At 43.3% G+C, this 14,811-nt stretch overlaps 1 protein-coding gene across 4 annotated transcripts in view; it reads left to right on the top strand.

The window, feature by feature from the left end:
* The window catches only part of CRACD (capping protein inhibiting regulator of actin dynamics), a 238,238-nt gene that overhangs the window by 123,121 nt on the left and 100,306 nt on the right, over nt 1-14,811 (top strand). For all 4 annotated transcript variants that reach the window (XM_053606052.1, XM_053606055.1, XM_053606051.1 and 1 more), the window contains one exon: nt 1,880-2,028. The gene's annotated coding sequence lies outside the window, so the exon portion shown is untranslated. The remainder of the gene's footprint in view (nt 1-1,879; nt 2,029-14,811) is intronic.

The following is a 14,811-nucleotide window of genomic DNA, read 5'->3' as shown; positions in this document are numbered from 1 at the left end:
CTAGTCAGGGTGTCAGGGTAATGCTAACTTCATAGAATGCCTTTGGAAGTATTCCCTCCTCTTTAATTTTTTGGAATCGTTTGAGTAGCATTGGTACTAGTTCTTCTTTAAATGTTTGGTAGAATTCAGCAGTGAAGCCATCAGGTCCTGGGCTTTTCAGTGATGGAAGACCTTTTATTATTCCTTCTATCTTTTTTTTTTTTTTTTTTTTGTAGAGACAGAGTCTCACTGTACCGCCCTCGGGTAGAGTGCCGTGGCGTCACACGGCTCACAGCAACCTCTAAGTTTTGGGCTTACGCGATTCTCTTGCCTCAGCTTCCCGAGCAGCTGGGACTACAGGCGCCCGCCACAACGCCCGGCTATTTTCTTTTTTTTTTTTTTTTTTTTTTTTTTTTTTTTTTTTTGTAGAGACAGAGTCTCACTTTATGGCCCTCGGTAGAGTGCCGTGGCCTCACACAGCTCACAGCAACCTCCAACTCCTGGGCTTACGCGATTCTCTTGCCTCAGCCTCCCGAGTAGCTGGGACTACAGGCGCCCGCCACAACGCCCGGCTATTTTTTTGTTGCAGTTCGGCCAGGGCCGGGTTTGAACCCGCCACCCTCGGTATATGGGGCCGGCGCCCTACTCACTGAGCCACAGGCGCCGCCCCCCGGCTATTTTCTTTGTTGCAGTTTAGCCGGGGCTGGGTTTGAACCCGCCACTCTCGGCATATGGGGCCGGCGCCCTACTCACTGAGCCACAGGCGCCGCCCTATTCCTTCTATCTTATTACTTGTTATTTATCTGTTCAGGTTTTCTATTTCTTCTTGGTTCAATTTTGGCAGATTGTATGTCTTGAATTTTAACCATTTCTTCTGGGTTTTCCACTTTATTGGCTTATTGTTATTCATAATAGTCTCTAGTAATTGTTTTTCTCTGCCACTAAATAGCCATTTTATGATGTTCTCAGCAGTTTTACCCTGTGCTGCTTAAAAAATTAGAAGGGAAAATGGTACAACATGTCTGATTTGTCTCAATTTTATTTTCCTTCTCCCCCAAATCTTAGCCTATCATGTCCTGTCTGCTTTGGTAGCCCTTCAATACCTTCAAACAATTTTGAAAAATAATTTTTGTCCAGTTTTTTTTCTGATTGTATTCAATGGGAAGTTTATCTGATAATAAGCTGGCTCCTCATATCCAAAACAGGATCTTTCTCTAAGCCCATGCAAGCCAGCCCCTCATAAGAGCCTCATGACCATTGCCATCCTGAGATCTGGAGCGATTTCTTCTGTAACATTGCCCCAGAAGGTTGTCTTGTTTCACTGGATTTTGCACAGGGCTTAGTTGAATCTGGAGTTCTTAGACATTTTCCATCTCAATTCCACTTAACATCTATAGTCGTTATGTTGTGGTTTTCATTTGGGTAGATTTAAAGGGATCGTGCACACCTACCCACAGGGACCTCATTAACCTCCTTAACTCTGTGATTTGTATTTCAGTAAAAATGTGCTTTCACTGGGAAATAACCTAATGATTACTGCCTTTATGTGTCAGCTAAATTGAATTTGTGTCTTCTAGCTTCTTGAATTTTGGCTAAACTACATGAAGAATGCATGCGAGAATTCTGGAGGTAGAATATGGAAGTCTCAATATTCAGACATGTAATTCTTTTAGTCTCCTCAAAGGGAGAACAATGTATAATAAATGCTTTAAAGACCTATAATAAATTTTGGCTAAGCAATGCAAACTTAATATTACCTAAACCTAATTGGAAGTCTCAGGGGGAAAAAAGTCTTTGGCACGGACTTTTGCCAGGGAATGGAAAAGAGATTCATTTTAAAGGCTTCCAAGGAGAGGATTGAAGACATAAACTTCTTCATGTTTTGTTTTTTTCTCAACAGTTCACAAGAGCAGTGATTCCCGGGCTGTCTCAGCAACGTACCCTGTCTTCTGACACACTTAGCTCGGAAGGGGAATTTTCCTTTTTACAAGAAGAAAATTTTGGTGGAGAGTTATCCAACCACAAAAGGCCTTCTGGCTATTAAGATAGGTAAGTCATTTATATAGAGGATGGAGAGGGAAGGTAGCATGCGGGAAAAGTACTAAAGAGTATTTCATTTATTGTGAGTGGGACTCTAGAAATGACTAGTGTGTATTTCACTAACTACCAAGTTAAATGATCCTTGATTCATGATCTTCTAATTCTAGATTTAATTCTCAGCTCTTCTTACCGGCTGAGTCAACTTGGACAAGTCACTTAAATTCTCTGAACCATAGTTCTTTTTTTGCATAAGAAAAAGCTTTGTAATTCAGAGAATGGGAGGGGGCAAGGAACATAAAAATAAAGTTACCATTGTTTACTGTTTTGTCGCTGTTGTAAAAAGTGAATGTGCATCTTGTGGTGCTTCTGGACCATAGAGCCTGGTACTGTGGGTGTGGGGACTTTGTCTTCTGAATTTTGAGAGTGGGAGGCATTCCACCTGCTTTCCCTGTACAAATAACATAATACCATTCTCTGGCTGCAGATATCTGCCACTTACTTTTTATAAATTGAGGGGAAGGATGGAAGTTAAAGATAAGATTAAAGGCAAGAAAATAATTATCTCCTCGTTATTAATAACATTACATGTTATGACAACTACCATTAATACAAACTACCCCTTAGTGTTACAGTTAAGAATTAGACATTATTTCATTAAATTCATACACCAAACCTTATAAAGTTGGTATTACATGGTATTAAATGTCACTTACCATGACATTTCTCCTTAGCTGATGGGACCCCCCCCCACCATGGAGTCACTTAAATTTTAAGTGGCTCTCAACCTTCCTAATGCCATGACACTTTAATACAGTTCCTCATGTTGTTGTGACCCCCCCAACCATAAAATTATTTTCATTGCTACTTCATAACTGTAATTTTTGCTACTATTATGAATCATAATGTAAATATTTGGTATTAGGCAACCCCTGTGAAATCACAGGTTGAGAACTGCTGACTTAAAAGAAGATAAAAACCACTTGGGTTTATATAATCTGAGAAATCTTACTAGATGTTGGGAATTTTAAGGCTTTGATTTTTTTCTAAATTTATTTTACAATGTACATGTACAGCTTGTATAATAATAAGGTGCTTAGCTTGGTACCCATAGCTCAGTGGTTAGGGCACCAGCCACATACACCAGGGCTGGCGGGTTTGAACCTGGCCCAGACCTGCTAAACAACAGTGACAACTTCAACAAAAAAATAGCTGGGCATTGTGGTGGGCGCCTGTAGTCCCAGCTACTTGGGAAGCTGAGGCAAGAGAATTGCTTAAGCCCAAGAATTTGAGGTTGCTGTGAGCTGTGACATAACAGCACTCTACAGAAGGCTACATAGTGAGACAGTCTCAATAATAATAATAATATTAATAATAATAATGATGTGATTATTTAAAAAGGAGTAACAGATTTTTGGAAAATTCTTAGTGACGCATCAGTGAACCAAGTACAGTTTGATGTTTGTTCCCATCAGTGAACTAAGCAGGTGCAAAACCCTGCCCTGTGGAGCTCCCTGTGCTAGCACCGAGGGAGACACGGCCAAGAGCACCTTACTGGGATAGGAGAAGCGTGGTAGAAAGAAAAGGTCGGGCAGAGTGAGGGGGTTGGCAGTGCTGGGTGGGGTGGGAGCCCGATTTGCAGTGTCACCTCCCACGGCCGGAGGAGGGACTTGGTCCTGGGCGTGTTCCAAGTGGGGGAGGCAGCTTTGCAAAGGCCCTGAGGAGGGACCAGAACTGAGGTGTTCTGGGCGCAGCAGAAGGTCAGGGTGCTGGAGCAGAGTGAGTGGGAAGGAAGGAGAGTAGTGGAAGGGAGTTTGGAGAGGCTGTGGCAGGTTCAAAGGAAATCAGGACATTTCCTTGGTTTAGAAGTGTAAGGAAAGTTTCCTTCCTGTCTGCTTGTCTACCTGATTTATTCTAAATGTGTTTCCTCTGCAGTTAAAACATACCACCCCCCCACGCAGAATAATACCTAGACCCCAGCTGGGATGGAGCTGATGGGGCTGCCCTTGCCCCAGGTGGGAGCTGCAGACACAGGCACTGCAGTCTTTGTCCATATTGCTTCCTCCAAGATAGCCCAACTTTGACACTCCATCCCAGCATTCCTGTCGAAGGGAAAACAGGGGCCCCCCTCCACAAGCCACTTCCCATTTCGCATTTCATCCCATAGGCTGACAAACAGGGAAAACAGATACTTTTCTCCTCTTCAAGGAATCTTCCCAGAAAACTAATACTGTCACTGCTGTGCTGTGTAGAACATCCTATGACAGAACCACATGGGTTTTATTCTCATACAACATAGAGGGGGGAAAAAAAAAATATATATATATATATACATGGCTGTCTGAATCTATTGGCTTACTGCAATAAAATTAGGGGATTTTGACAGCATTTAATATATTTTGCTTTCCTATTATATTTAAAGATTCCCTCTATATATGAAGCTGTCTGGCCATTAAGAGTCTGAATCAGCCCTAGAGACTTATTTTAGGCACAGGCTTGAGAGATGCCTTGAGAAAAGGAAGGATACACCAAAAGAGAGCAGAACACTTTCCTACGCCTTATGGGGACGTGTGATGAAGAGTGACATCTCTGGGCTAGGCCAAAGGTGGGTGATGTGACCCAAGGCAGTAGTGACCCAATCCAGTGCATCCTGGATGGAAGTGCTCAAAGTGTTAAGTCCAGGAGGGGAGACAAAGCCTTTGTAGGAAATAATGTGCTAAGATCAAAACCAGAGAGATTAGAGACATATAAAGACATAGAGCCTGAGACAAAGTGAGGGGGTCAGACGGTGGGTTGGGCAGGGCTGTTGGTGCCATGTGGGGGTGTGAAGGGGAAGGTGTTGGGTGAGCTCTGGCAGCCACCACCTGCTTTTCTTCGTCAAACCTTCAGCCACGCTGTTGGTACATCTTTAGTAATTTCCCTTCTTTTTACCTCTGTTCTAAATGTGTTTTTATCCCCCTTAAGCTTCTGGCTTTCTCTTTATACTAACAGCAGGTGGCTTTCGAAGCATATGTTCTTCTTAGCATAAAGAAGAAGAAATATTTAAAAGCTGCCTCTCTTCTAAAGGGCCTCCTGTTCTCTCTGTTAAAATTGATTTCCTTTGATCCTGAAAGTCTGTGGAAATGGCAAGGCCTTCATTTTCTTCTACCCAATTAAAATGACCCATAGTCTTTGTCTGATGTCTCCACCCCTCAGTGCCACTCCCCAGGACACAGCTGGTCACCACGCAGGTCTGGCTGGGTTTTGCAGTCTGGTAAGCACAGGCTGGCGCACTTGACCCTGAGTTCCCTGGCTGGCACCTCGTAACTGCAGATAAGTAGCTGCCGTTCTTGCTACCCCTGCAGCTGTTGACTGTGCAATTAGACCACAGGGGTCAGGCCCGTCAGGGGTTGCTGGTTTGAATTACTTCCCTGCTCAAAACATTCAGGGAAACATGAGGCTTTTTCCAAGAAAGCCCAAAAGGTGACAAATATTTATAGACCTTCGAGACCTGTTAAATCCCTCTTATCACTATGGAATGGGAACAAAATCCTTGTTTACTGGGAGTGGCAGATTGTTGAACAATGAGAAGTAATGAGTCCTTTGAGTCTAACACACTTTAAAAATATCCGGGTGAAATTCATATAGCATAAAATTGCCCATTTGAAAGTGAAAGATTCAGTGGCATTTACGTCATTCACAGTCTTGTACAACCATCACCTCTGTCTCATTGGAAAACATCTTCACCCCCTCAAAATAAAACTCTGTTCCCCGGGTGGTGCCTGTGGTTCAAAGGAGTAGGGCGCCGGCCCCATATTCTGGAGGTGGCGGGTTCAAACCCAGCCCTGGCCAAAAACCGCAAAAAAAACAAACAAAAAACTCTGTTCCCCTTAAGGAATTACTCCCCGATTTCTCTCTCCCTCAGTCGCTAGCAACTACCAGCTTCCTTTCTGTCTATTCTAGGTATTTTGGGTTTCCTATTCTAGGTATTTTTTATAAATGGAATCACGTCACATGTGCTCTTGGTGAAATAGCGGTCTCCAGCATTTTTGGCACAAGGGGCCTGTTTCAGGGAAGACAATTTTTTTCACTGGGGTGGAGGGGGCAAAGGACATCTGACAGGAGGCAGAGAGCAGACAGTGATGGGAGCTGTGGGAGTGGCTGTACACACAGATGGAGCTTCACTTGCCGGCCAGCCCACTCACGGCTGTGCAGCCCAGTCCCTAACAGACCATGGACAGATACCGGTCCATAGCTTGGGAGCTGGGCACCACAATGGTTAAAAAAAAAAAAAAAAACCACTTATTTTTCATTACAAATCAGTTACCTTTTCAGGATTCTCTTATCATTATGCCGGTAGAGCTGGGGTACTATAGGAGTGTGAACAACTTTCTAATTAGGACCTTCAAGAAGAAAATGAAACGCTTTCAGGAAGTTGCTGGTGAGCTTCTCCTCATGAGACAAACAGAAGTTTCGAGTTAAGTTACTCACTCTGCAAGGATGTGGAGAATTCTACTTTGCCGACTTCTGTCCTGGGGCTTGATCTCCTTGGACACCTTCCCCCCAGCCCTGACTTACGTCATTGTTCTAGTGGTCTGAACTCCCGTTTATCCCATCATCCAGATGAACCCGTAATTGATATTTTGGCATCGGGATAGCTAGAGATTATATTGCGGGCCTAAGCATAGTCTCTCCCAGGGGGAGTTAAGTGATACCGGCCATTGAAGATGAAAATTTGAGGAATACTTTACACTGTCCTCTCTGGGGGAGGCTGGTCACGCCCGTCCCTCCTCCCTTCTCTCCTTGGTGAAATAGAGGCAGCTCGGGGATGCAGACAGCAGAGCCTTGAAATGAGATTCCTCTCTCCATCTGCCAGACGTAACCCTAGATGAGGGGCAAAGATGAAACTGGCAGAGAAATGGGAAACTGGATGACAAATGAGGTTGTGAGGGGACCAAAATACTAGTTAAGTTCTTTGATGGTGGCAAAAGAGCCTCCAGGGCTAATAACGCAGGACCAAGGAATTAGCTGGGAGTAGTGCTGCTGGTTCAGCAGATGCGACCTCTACATTCTCTTTTCTGTGAACATCTTGGGAGGGTCGTCTTATGAACATGTGCTGTGGGACCACAGGCGAATACAGGACAGACGATGAGTTATCTCCAACAAATGGTGACGGTTACTGTGTACCGCGTGAGGTGCTGCGGAGCACTGAATCCCCAACTATCTGAAAATACCACCTTTAGAATAACTAATGAGTGTGACATCAAACAGCAGAGAGATGGGACAGGAAAAGTGTTTTTTCTGTGGATTCCTTTTCTCCTTTCTCCATCCCTCCCACCCTCTTTTTTTCTCTTCCTCTCTCTCTCCCTCCATTAACATGTATGGAGATTGTTATGTGCCCGACCCTGCTGAGGGCTAAGGATATGAAAGAAGGCCCTGCAGGCCCCTCCTTCCTGTCACCTCCCTGCTGTGTCATGCTCTCCAGCTATTAACACAGAACCGTCAGCAGCTGTGTCTTGTCTGTCTCTCACGCTAGGAGGCAGCTTCTAAAGGCCAGAGTCCTCCTCGCCTTTGAGACGTAGGGTCAGGCATTGCCCTAGCACAAGCGTGGGGCGTTGCAGTGGGAACTGAATTTCACCGAGTTGCATTCAGGTGTGTAAACAGATCACCGGATAAAATGTGGTGAGTGATATTTGAGAGACTTTTGCACAGAGTGCTGGGGAGCCCCAGGGGCAGAGCAGACAACTGCCAAAGGGAGCCCCAGGCTTCCCAGAGGTGTCACTGGAGCTATCTTGAAAGAAGAGAAGGTGTTTGCCAGACAAACAAGGGGGCACAATCTCCAGAAGTCACACTTATGTGGACACATTTCTTGGGAGGGGACCTTTGATCCTCTAAATCCTGCCCTTCCCTGACTTTAATGTAACTGTAGAAAATAACTGCTTCATTAGCCAGTAGTCAGGAGTCATCTCTTCCAGAAAGTGATAGCCTTAGTTCTTGTAGGCACAAAAGCCAAACACGAAACCCCCAAACACTTAAAAAAAAAAAAAAAAGGGCGGCGCCTGTGGCTCAAAGGAGTAGGGCCAGCCCCATGTACCGGAGGTGGTGGGTTCAAACCCGGCCCCGGCCAAAAACTGCAAAAAATAAAAAAGAATTAATTCCTTATTCCTAAACTGTCTTTTTAAATCTTCTTTTTCCTTATTAAAATAAATAAGTTTGTGTTTCTTTTTCCAAATTGGCTCAGGTGAAGCCAATTTTTTTCACTTCCATGATCCTGTCACCTGGGCTCCCATCCCTCAGTGGTTAGGGCACCAGCCGCATGCTCCGGGGCTGGTAGGTTCGAACCTGGCCTGGGGCTGCTAAACAACAACAAAATAGCTGAGTGTTGTGGAGGGCGCCTGTAGTCACAGCTATGAGGGAGACTGAAGCAAGAGAATTGCTTGAGCCCAAGAGTTTGAGGTTGCTGTGAGCTGTGACGCCATGGCACTCTACCAAGGGTGACAAAGTGAGACTCTGTCTCAATTAAAAAAAAAAAAAAGGAAGAAGTGGGCATCTTTGGGAAGCTATTTTTCTACCTCCCCCAGGAGATCTGTTCTGCAGCATCACTGCCAGCTGTTGGGGAAATTCATCTCCGTTCTTGGAGGGAGGCCTGTGTGGCACACTGCAGCCACCACTGGGGATGTTATTTCAAAGAGAAGGTGAATTCTGAGTTGTAGAACAGCACAAATTAACACCTGATCTAGACCATGGATGACCTATAATACGAACTCTTGGTGCTGATAATTATAAAGAACGCTAAAGGCCTTCTTGCACGCTAATCTACTAAAACTCCCTTCTCTCGTGGCGGGCGCCTGTAGTCCCAGCTACTCGGGAGGCTGAGGCAAGAGAATCGCTTAAGCCCAGGAGTTGGAGGTTGCTGTGAGCTGTGTGAAGCCACGGCACTCTACCGAGGGCCATAAAGTGAGACTCTGTCTCTACAAAAAAAAAAAAAAACAAAAAACAAACTCCCTTCTCTCGGTCCAGATGTTTAGCACGTGTTTTTACGATGCATCAGACCATTGTGGCTAGAACTGCCAGGTAGGATTTTTTTTCTGTCTGTTTTTCTAGAACTATTAGACTATATATAAATGTGAATGTACTATGGGTTAAAATAAGAGCAGAACTTATCCTTTTGTGGTAAGTTTAAGAAAATATACTGAGCTGTGTTTCAGATTCTAAGCACGTCATGCCCATTCCCCACTAGATTTCAGTTAACATCTCTCCAACCCTGGAGTCACTGAGTAGCGCGTGCGTGGTAGAGGGTTAAATGCAATATGCTATGTAAGGAGCTCAACAATGGGAAGATTTGGGGGAAGAGATGGATCATGAAGAAAAGCAGAAAAAGGACTTTAGAGGTGACAAGAATGCAGAATGAGGGATGGAGAAACGATTCAAGTCTAATGTCAGTCATGAAAATTTCATTTAAAAAGGCCTTGTGGTGTGGGGGTTAGGGAGTGGGGGGCGATAACGTACATTGTCCTGAACAGCAGAAACCAGGTTATCTAAGGACGATATTTGATCTTAAGAAGCAGAATGAGAAGACCCTTTCCCCATGTCAAAAATGTGAAGTTTTCCTGCACAATTCAAGCATGAAAGATCTTAGAAATTTCAAACAGGTTAGTGATACGACATTAAAGAGGAACGGCATAAGGTTGATTAATGTCAGCCTCCCCCACCCAAGACGGACACCACTACAGCATAAGACTGAGTTCTCCCAGGGTAGGGACGGTGTCTGATTCATCACGGGGTCCCCAGCCTTAGTATTTTGGCGTCTTGCTGTAATGTTTGTTGAGCACCAAGTAAAAAGACTGCAGTTGCCGCCTTCCTGCGTATCACCCCACTGATTCCCTTGAAGAAGGCTATTTAAGGGAAATTGGCAAAAGAAAAGGTGTGTGAGAAAAGAAAAATGAAAAGTATGATAGGAAGTAGACTGTTGGGATTTTTCAAAGGATGTGTCTAGAGATCTTCTTTTCCAAACTGTTCATTTTGCTACAGCATATAATTTCCCCCCCTCCAAAAAAATATGTAGGATGATCAGAGAATAACAAAAATGCATTGAGGCTGAGATGTTGATCTTAAGTGATGACCAAATTGCAAATTGTCACTTGTTCTAATAAATAATCTCAGGACTTGCCAATAGTCCAGTTGGCATAGACTACATCAAAGAAGGCTTATAGGCTACTACGTTTTATTTAGAAGATTGGGAAAACGAGTTCCTATTTTTTACCTTCTGATACTGGGGCGTTCTCTATTCTGCCTCTGTTGAGATTATAAATTGCTGAGGACAGACTATGATTTACGCTTCTTTTTCTGTCCTGTGTTTGCATAGGGCAATCGTTACATATTGTGGGCTTTGTGGCTGCTCAGTAAGTAGATAACTTGGATTAAATAGAAAACTGTATCAATATGAGCCCTGTAAAAGTCAGCGTGGGCAGGTATAAAATAATTAGGAGCACATTCTCATACACACTGATACATGTATCCATCTGTTTACAAATATTCTACAATCAGATGGGTAGATTGTAAAGGGTATAGTCACAGGAAATAGTTGTAGTATATGGTGGCAGTAAAGAAAACATGTGACTTATTTCAGCCCATTCCAACAAAGGGCATTTGTAAGTCAGCCCCAGAAAATTGCTTGCCAAAGCAATACTGTGCCATTCACAGCAATGTGACGGTGGTAACAAAGAAAAGAAAGAGTAGAAAGCTTCAAAATATCCAGTTCTTCAATGATGATGGGATGTAAGGTCAGTAATACACGAGTAATTAAGAAGCGGCTAAGAGAGACACATAAAGCAATCATAACTGAATAAGGAGCCATCAATCTTATAGCTTATGTTTCAGAGGTAGCTAAAATAAAAAGTAAGAACTATAGTGTTATGATCCCCACAAAATTCATATGTTAAAGCCTTAGTGCCTGCAGTGATAGTATTAGGAGGTGGAACCTTCGGGAAATGACTAGGTCTTGAGGGTAGAGCCCTCGTGTGTGGGATTACTGCTCTTATGAAAGGGGTCCCAGTGAGCTAGCTCACCCCTTCTACCGTTCGAGGACATGGCTAGAGGCTCAGTGAACCAGAAAGCAGGACCTTCACCAGACACCGAATCTGCTGGAGCCTTGATCTTGGACTCCCCAGCCTCTAGAACTGAGAGAAATAACTATACCGTTATTTCTAATCCATCCAGTTTATGGTATTTTGTTATAGCAGCCCGAGCGGACTGAGACACAAGGAAAATAGAGATAGTTCTGTGGAAGTAGATTGACCCCTCTAGTAGTTGGACTTGGCCAGATCCGTTCAAGAGTAGGAGCGCAAAGCTTATGAAATTGGATTGGTCTGGCCAAGTCCAAATGGAGAGATGACACTTATGCTGAGACTGTGTTAGCTGTCATAGCAATAAGTTTGATAATATACTCATACATACAGGTATATATATTTTTTGAGGCAGAGTCTTGCTCTGTTGCCCCAGCTAGAGTGCTGTGGCATCATCATAGCTCACAGCAACCTCCAGCTCCTGGGCTCAAGCCATTCTTCAGCCTCAGCCTCCTCAGTAGCTTGGACTACAGTCATGTGCCAATCTGCCCCACTAATTTTTTCTGTTTTTTAGTAGAGATAGGGTTTTGCTTTTGCTCAGGTTGGTCTTGAACTCTGATCTGAAGCAATCCTCCCTCCTCGGCGTCCCAGAGTGCTAGGATTACAGGCATGAGCCACTGAGTCAGCCTACATTTGCTAATGTTAAGAAAGGGATGAAAGGGTGGCCCCTGTGGCTCAGTCGGTGGGGCGCCGGCCCCATGTGCGGAGGGTGGCGGGTTCGAGCCCGGCCCCGGCCAAACTGCAACCAAAAAATAGCCAGGCGTTGTGGCAGGCACCTGTAGTCCCAGCTACTCGGGAGGCTGAGGCAAGAGAATCACTTGGGCCCAGGAGTTGGAGGTTGCTGTGAGCTGTGTGAGGCCACGGCACTCTACCGAGGGCCATAAAGTGAGACTCTATCTCTACAAAAAAAAAAAAAAAAAAAAAGAAAGGGATGAAAATAATAAATTTAAGATGTTTTAAAGGAAGATATTTTTGTTATTGTTGATAAATAGCATAAAAATAAATAGTTTGAACTTTTCTACTTGAGATTTTTCATGGGTGATGTGAGTCCTTTAAAAGAATAAGACCTTGCTCGGCGCCTGTGGCTCAAGCAGCTAAGGCGCCAGCCACCCACATCTGAGCTGGCCGGGCCCACCAAATAACAATGAGGGCTGCAACCAAAAAATAGCTGGGTGTTGTGGGAGGCGCCTGTAGTCCCAACTACCTGGGAGGCGGAGGCAGGAGAATCGCTTGAGCCCAGGAGTTGGAGGTTGCTGTGAGCTGTGATGTCACAGTACTCTACCCAGGGCGACAGCTTGAGGCTCTGTCTCAAAAAAGAAAAAGAATAAGACCTTGAAATAGAACAGGTCAAGAAAAACGTATTTTGAGTTTAAGGCAATACTTCCCACTGCGAGGTATAAGTAGGGAGGACATAGAGCTTGTCTAATACAACCACTGTTCCAGAATGTGGGAATTTTAAGATGTAGTGGGGAGGGTAGTCAAAACATGACTGTTCGTATGTAGGGAAAGGGTGCACAAATGCTTCTTGGCAAGATGTTGTAAGAAACAGGTGAGCTTTTGATCTCTTTTTGCAGAGATCAGAAGCTTAAAGCTTATGGGAATGTTGAGAAATGAATGCTTCACAAATGTGGTTAGCTCTAGAAAAACCATAAGGTTTTGGGACAATTTAGGTGATTACTCATATCGAGTAGAATGATGATGCCAAGGAATCCCATGAGTGTAAGCCCGAAAAGCACGTGGTTTAATTTTCCTAAAGAAGCAACTTAAAATGGAAATGCATTATAACCGGCCATGAGAGAGGAGAAGAAATGACCTTATATAAATTTAAATGTCCAAAAATTATTTTTGAACCTTTATACTGATAAACATTTTAAAGTTTACCAATCCAGGATATTTTTTCCTAATAAACTCTGTGAGAATGCATATCTATGGAGAATTTTGAGTTTGTGGAAAAATAATGCAGGAACAATAGGAAACATTATTATCCTGTTTTATAAACCTGTTCTTTGATCCTAAGACTATTTTGAGAAATTACACCATAGTAACAGAAATCTTTGAAGTTAGAGATCATTTTGAAATAGAATAGATAAAATGTGAGAAAGTTATAGATTGAGCAAGATATGTTTTTCTTCTGCATAGTTTGGGGATTCAGTAGTTTCATTCAGCATAATGAATGATTCTGTTAATACTCTGTTGATAAAAAGCCAAGTGTCCCTGAACTAACCCTACCTTTTGTTTTCAGGTTTGAGAAATAGAGTCAATTTCTCCCTCAGGACAAGGGTCAGCAATTTGATGGAGACTGTAATTCAGTGAATGTGCAGGTTTTATAGACCGTGAAAAACAACAATAATTTCAGTGTTTTATTACTGGTATTGCTTTATTTCCATCTCTCCCATTTCATTACATATTATGAGCATCAACATGACAAAAGGTAATGTTCTTTCTTTCACTGAAGTGGACGACCGTGGACAGAGTTGATAATCTAAGTGTGGGGCACTCCTCTCCCCATGTCATAAGCCTCGTGCTCATAGATTTGCATGCTGTACTTTTTATTTCAGTGACATTTGACAAAGCCACGGCCATGGAGGAAATTAAACTTACAAAGAACGTCCACAATGAGGTTGTGAGTGCTGATGTTTCAGGTATGGTACGTAGAGGTGCCTCTGAGTTGCTAATTACAGAGACAGAAGCCATCTTTTCTCTTATTATTTTCAGAGTGCAGGAATGCCTGGATTTACCCCTAGCTAACTTGTAAAATAACTTCCCCTGTCTAGGGCTCAGTGAAACACCGGGATAAAAGCCAAGCAAAGACAGCTAAACAGATGCCCCCACTCTCCACAGTAAACTCCTGGGGGAGCTCTTAGGCTCACTGGCCCTGAGTGACTCACTTTACATATATTTCCATCACGCTTGATTATCTAATTTCCCATCTCTCAAGCACAAGAAGCAATAAATTAGGAAGAAAAAGCAATCGTGAGAATCAGACTCATGGAGCTGATAAGAAATAACAGTTGAAATATGCAAAGGGGCAGAGAACTTACTTTATTTTATTTTTATTCATTTATTTATTTTTTTGAGGCAGAGTTTCACTCTGTTGCCCTGGGTAGGGTGCCATGGCATGATCATAGCTCACAGCAACCTCAAACTCTTGGGCTCAAATGACCCTCTGTCCTCAACCTCCCAAGCAGTTGGGACTACAGGTGCCACATGCCCGGCTATTTTCTTTTAGAGATGGGGTCTTGCTCTTGCTCAGCCTGGTCTCGAACTTCTGAGCTCAAGCAATCCACCTACCTTGGCCTCCCAGAATGCTCGGATTACAAGCGCGAGTCACCGCACCCAGCCAGAAAACTTACTTTAAAATAGGCACTGAAATGTTTTAAGGCAGAAGAGCCATTGAGAGGGGCAGACTGTCCTGTATATTTCAGTTTCTTCTTAAGACATCATTTTATTGCATCTGAGGTTAACAGTAATGGCTTCAACACATCAAATAAAATACTGTTCAATGTATCATGTGTTATAGAAAAATTTCCATACAAGATGGTTTCATTTTAAAAAATTTTGAAACTAACAGGGATATTATTCAGTTAAGCTGCTTTTTTTGATAATATCAGATAAATAAGAATTAGCATAGTAGATTGCATTTTATAGGTCCTAAAATACCCCCGTTTTTATTAGGAGTGATTAATACATT

The sequence above is a fragment of the Nycticebus coucang genome, chromosome 10, assembly GCF_027406575.1.
Source record: "Nycticebus coucang isolate mNycCou1 chromosome 10, mNycCou1.pri, whole genome shotgun sequence".
NCBI lineage: Eukaryota > Metazoa > Chordata > Mammalia > Primates > Lorisidae > Nycticebus > Nycticebus coucang.
The sequence above is the reverse complement of the archived record's forward strand: the minus strand, read 5'-3'. Positions and strand labels throughout refer to the sequence as shown.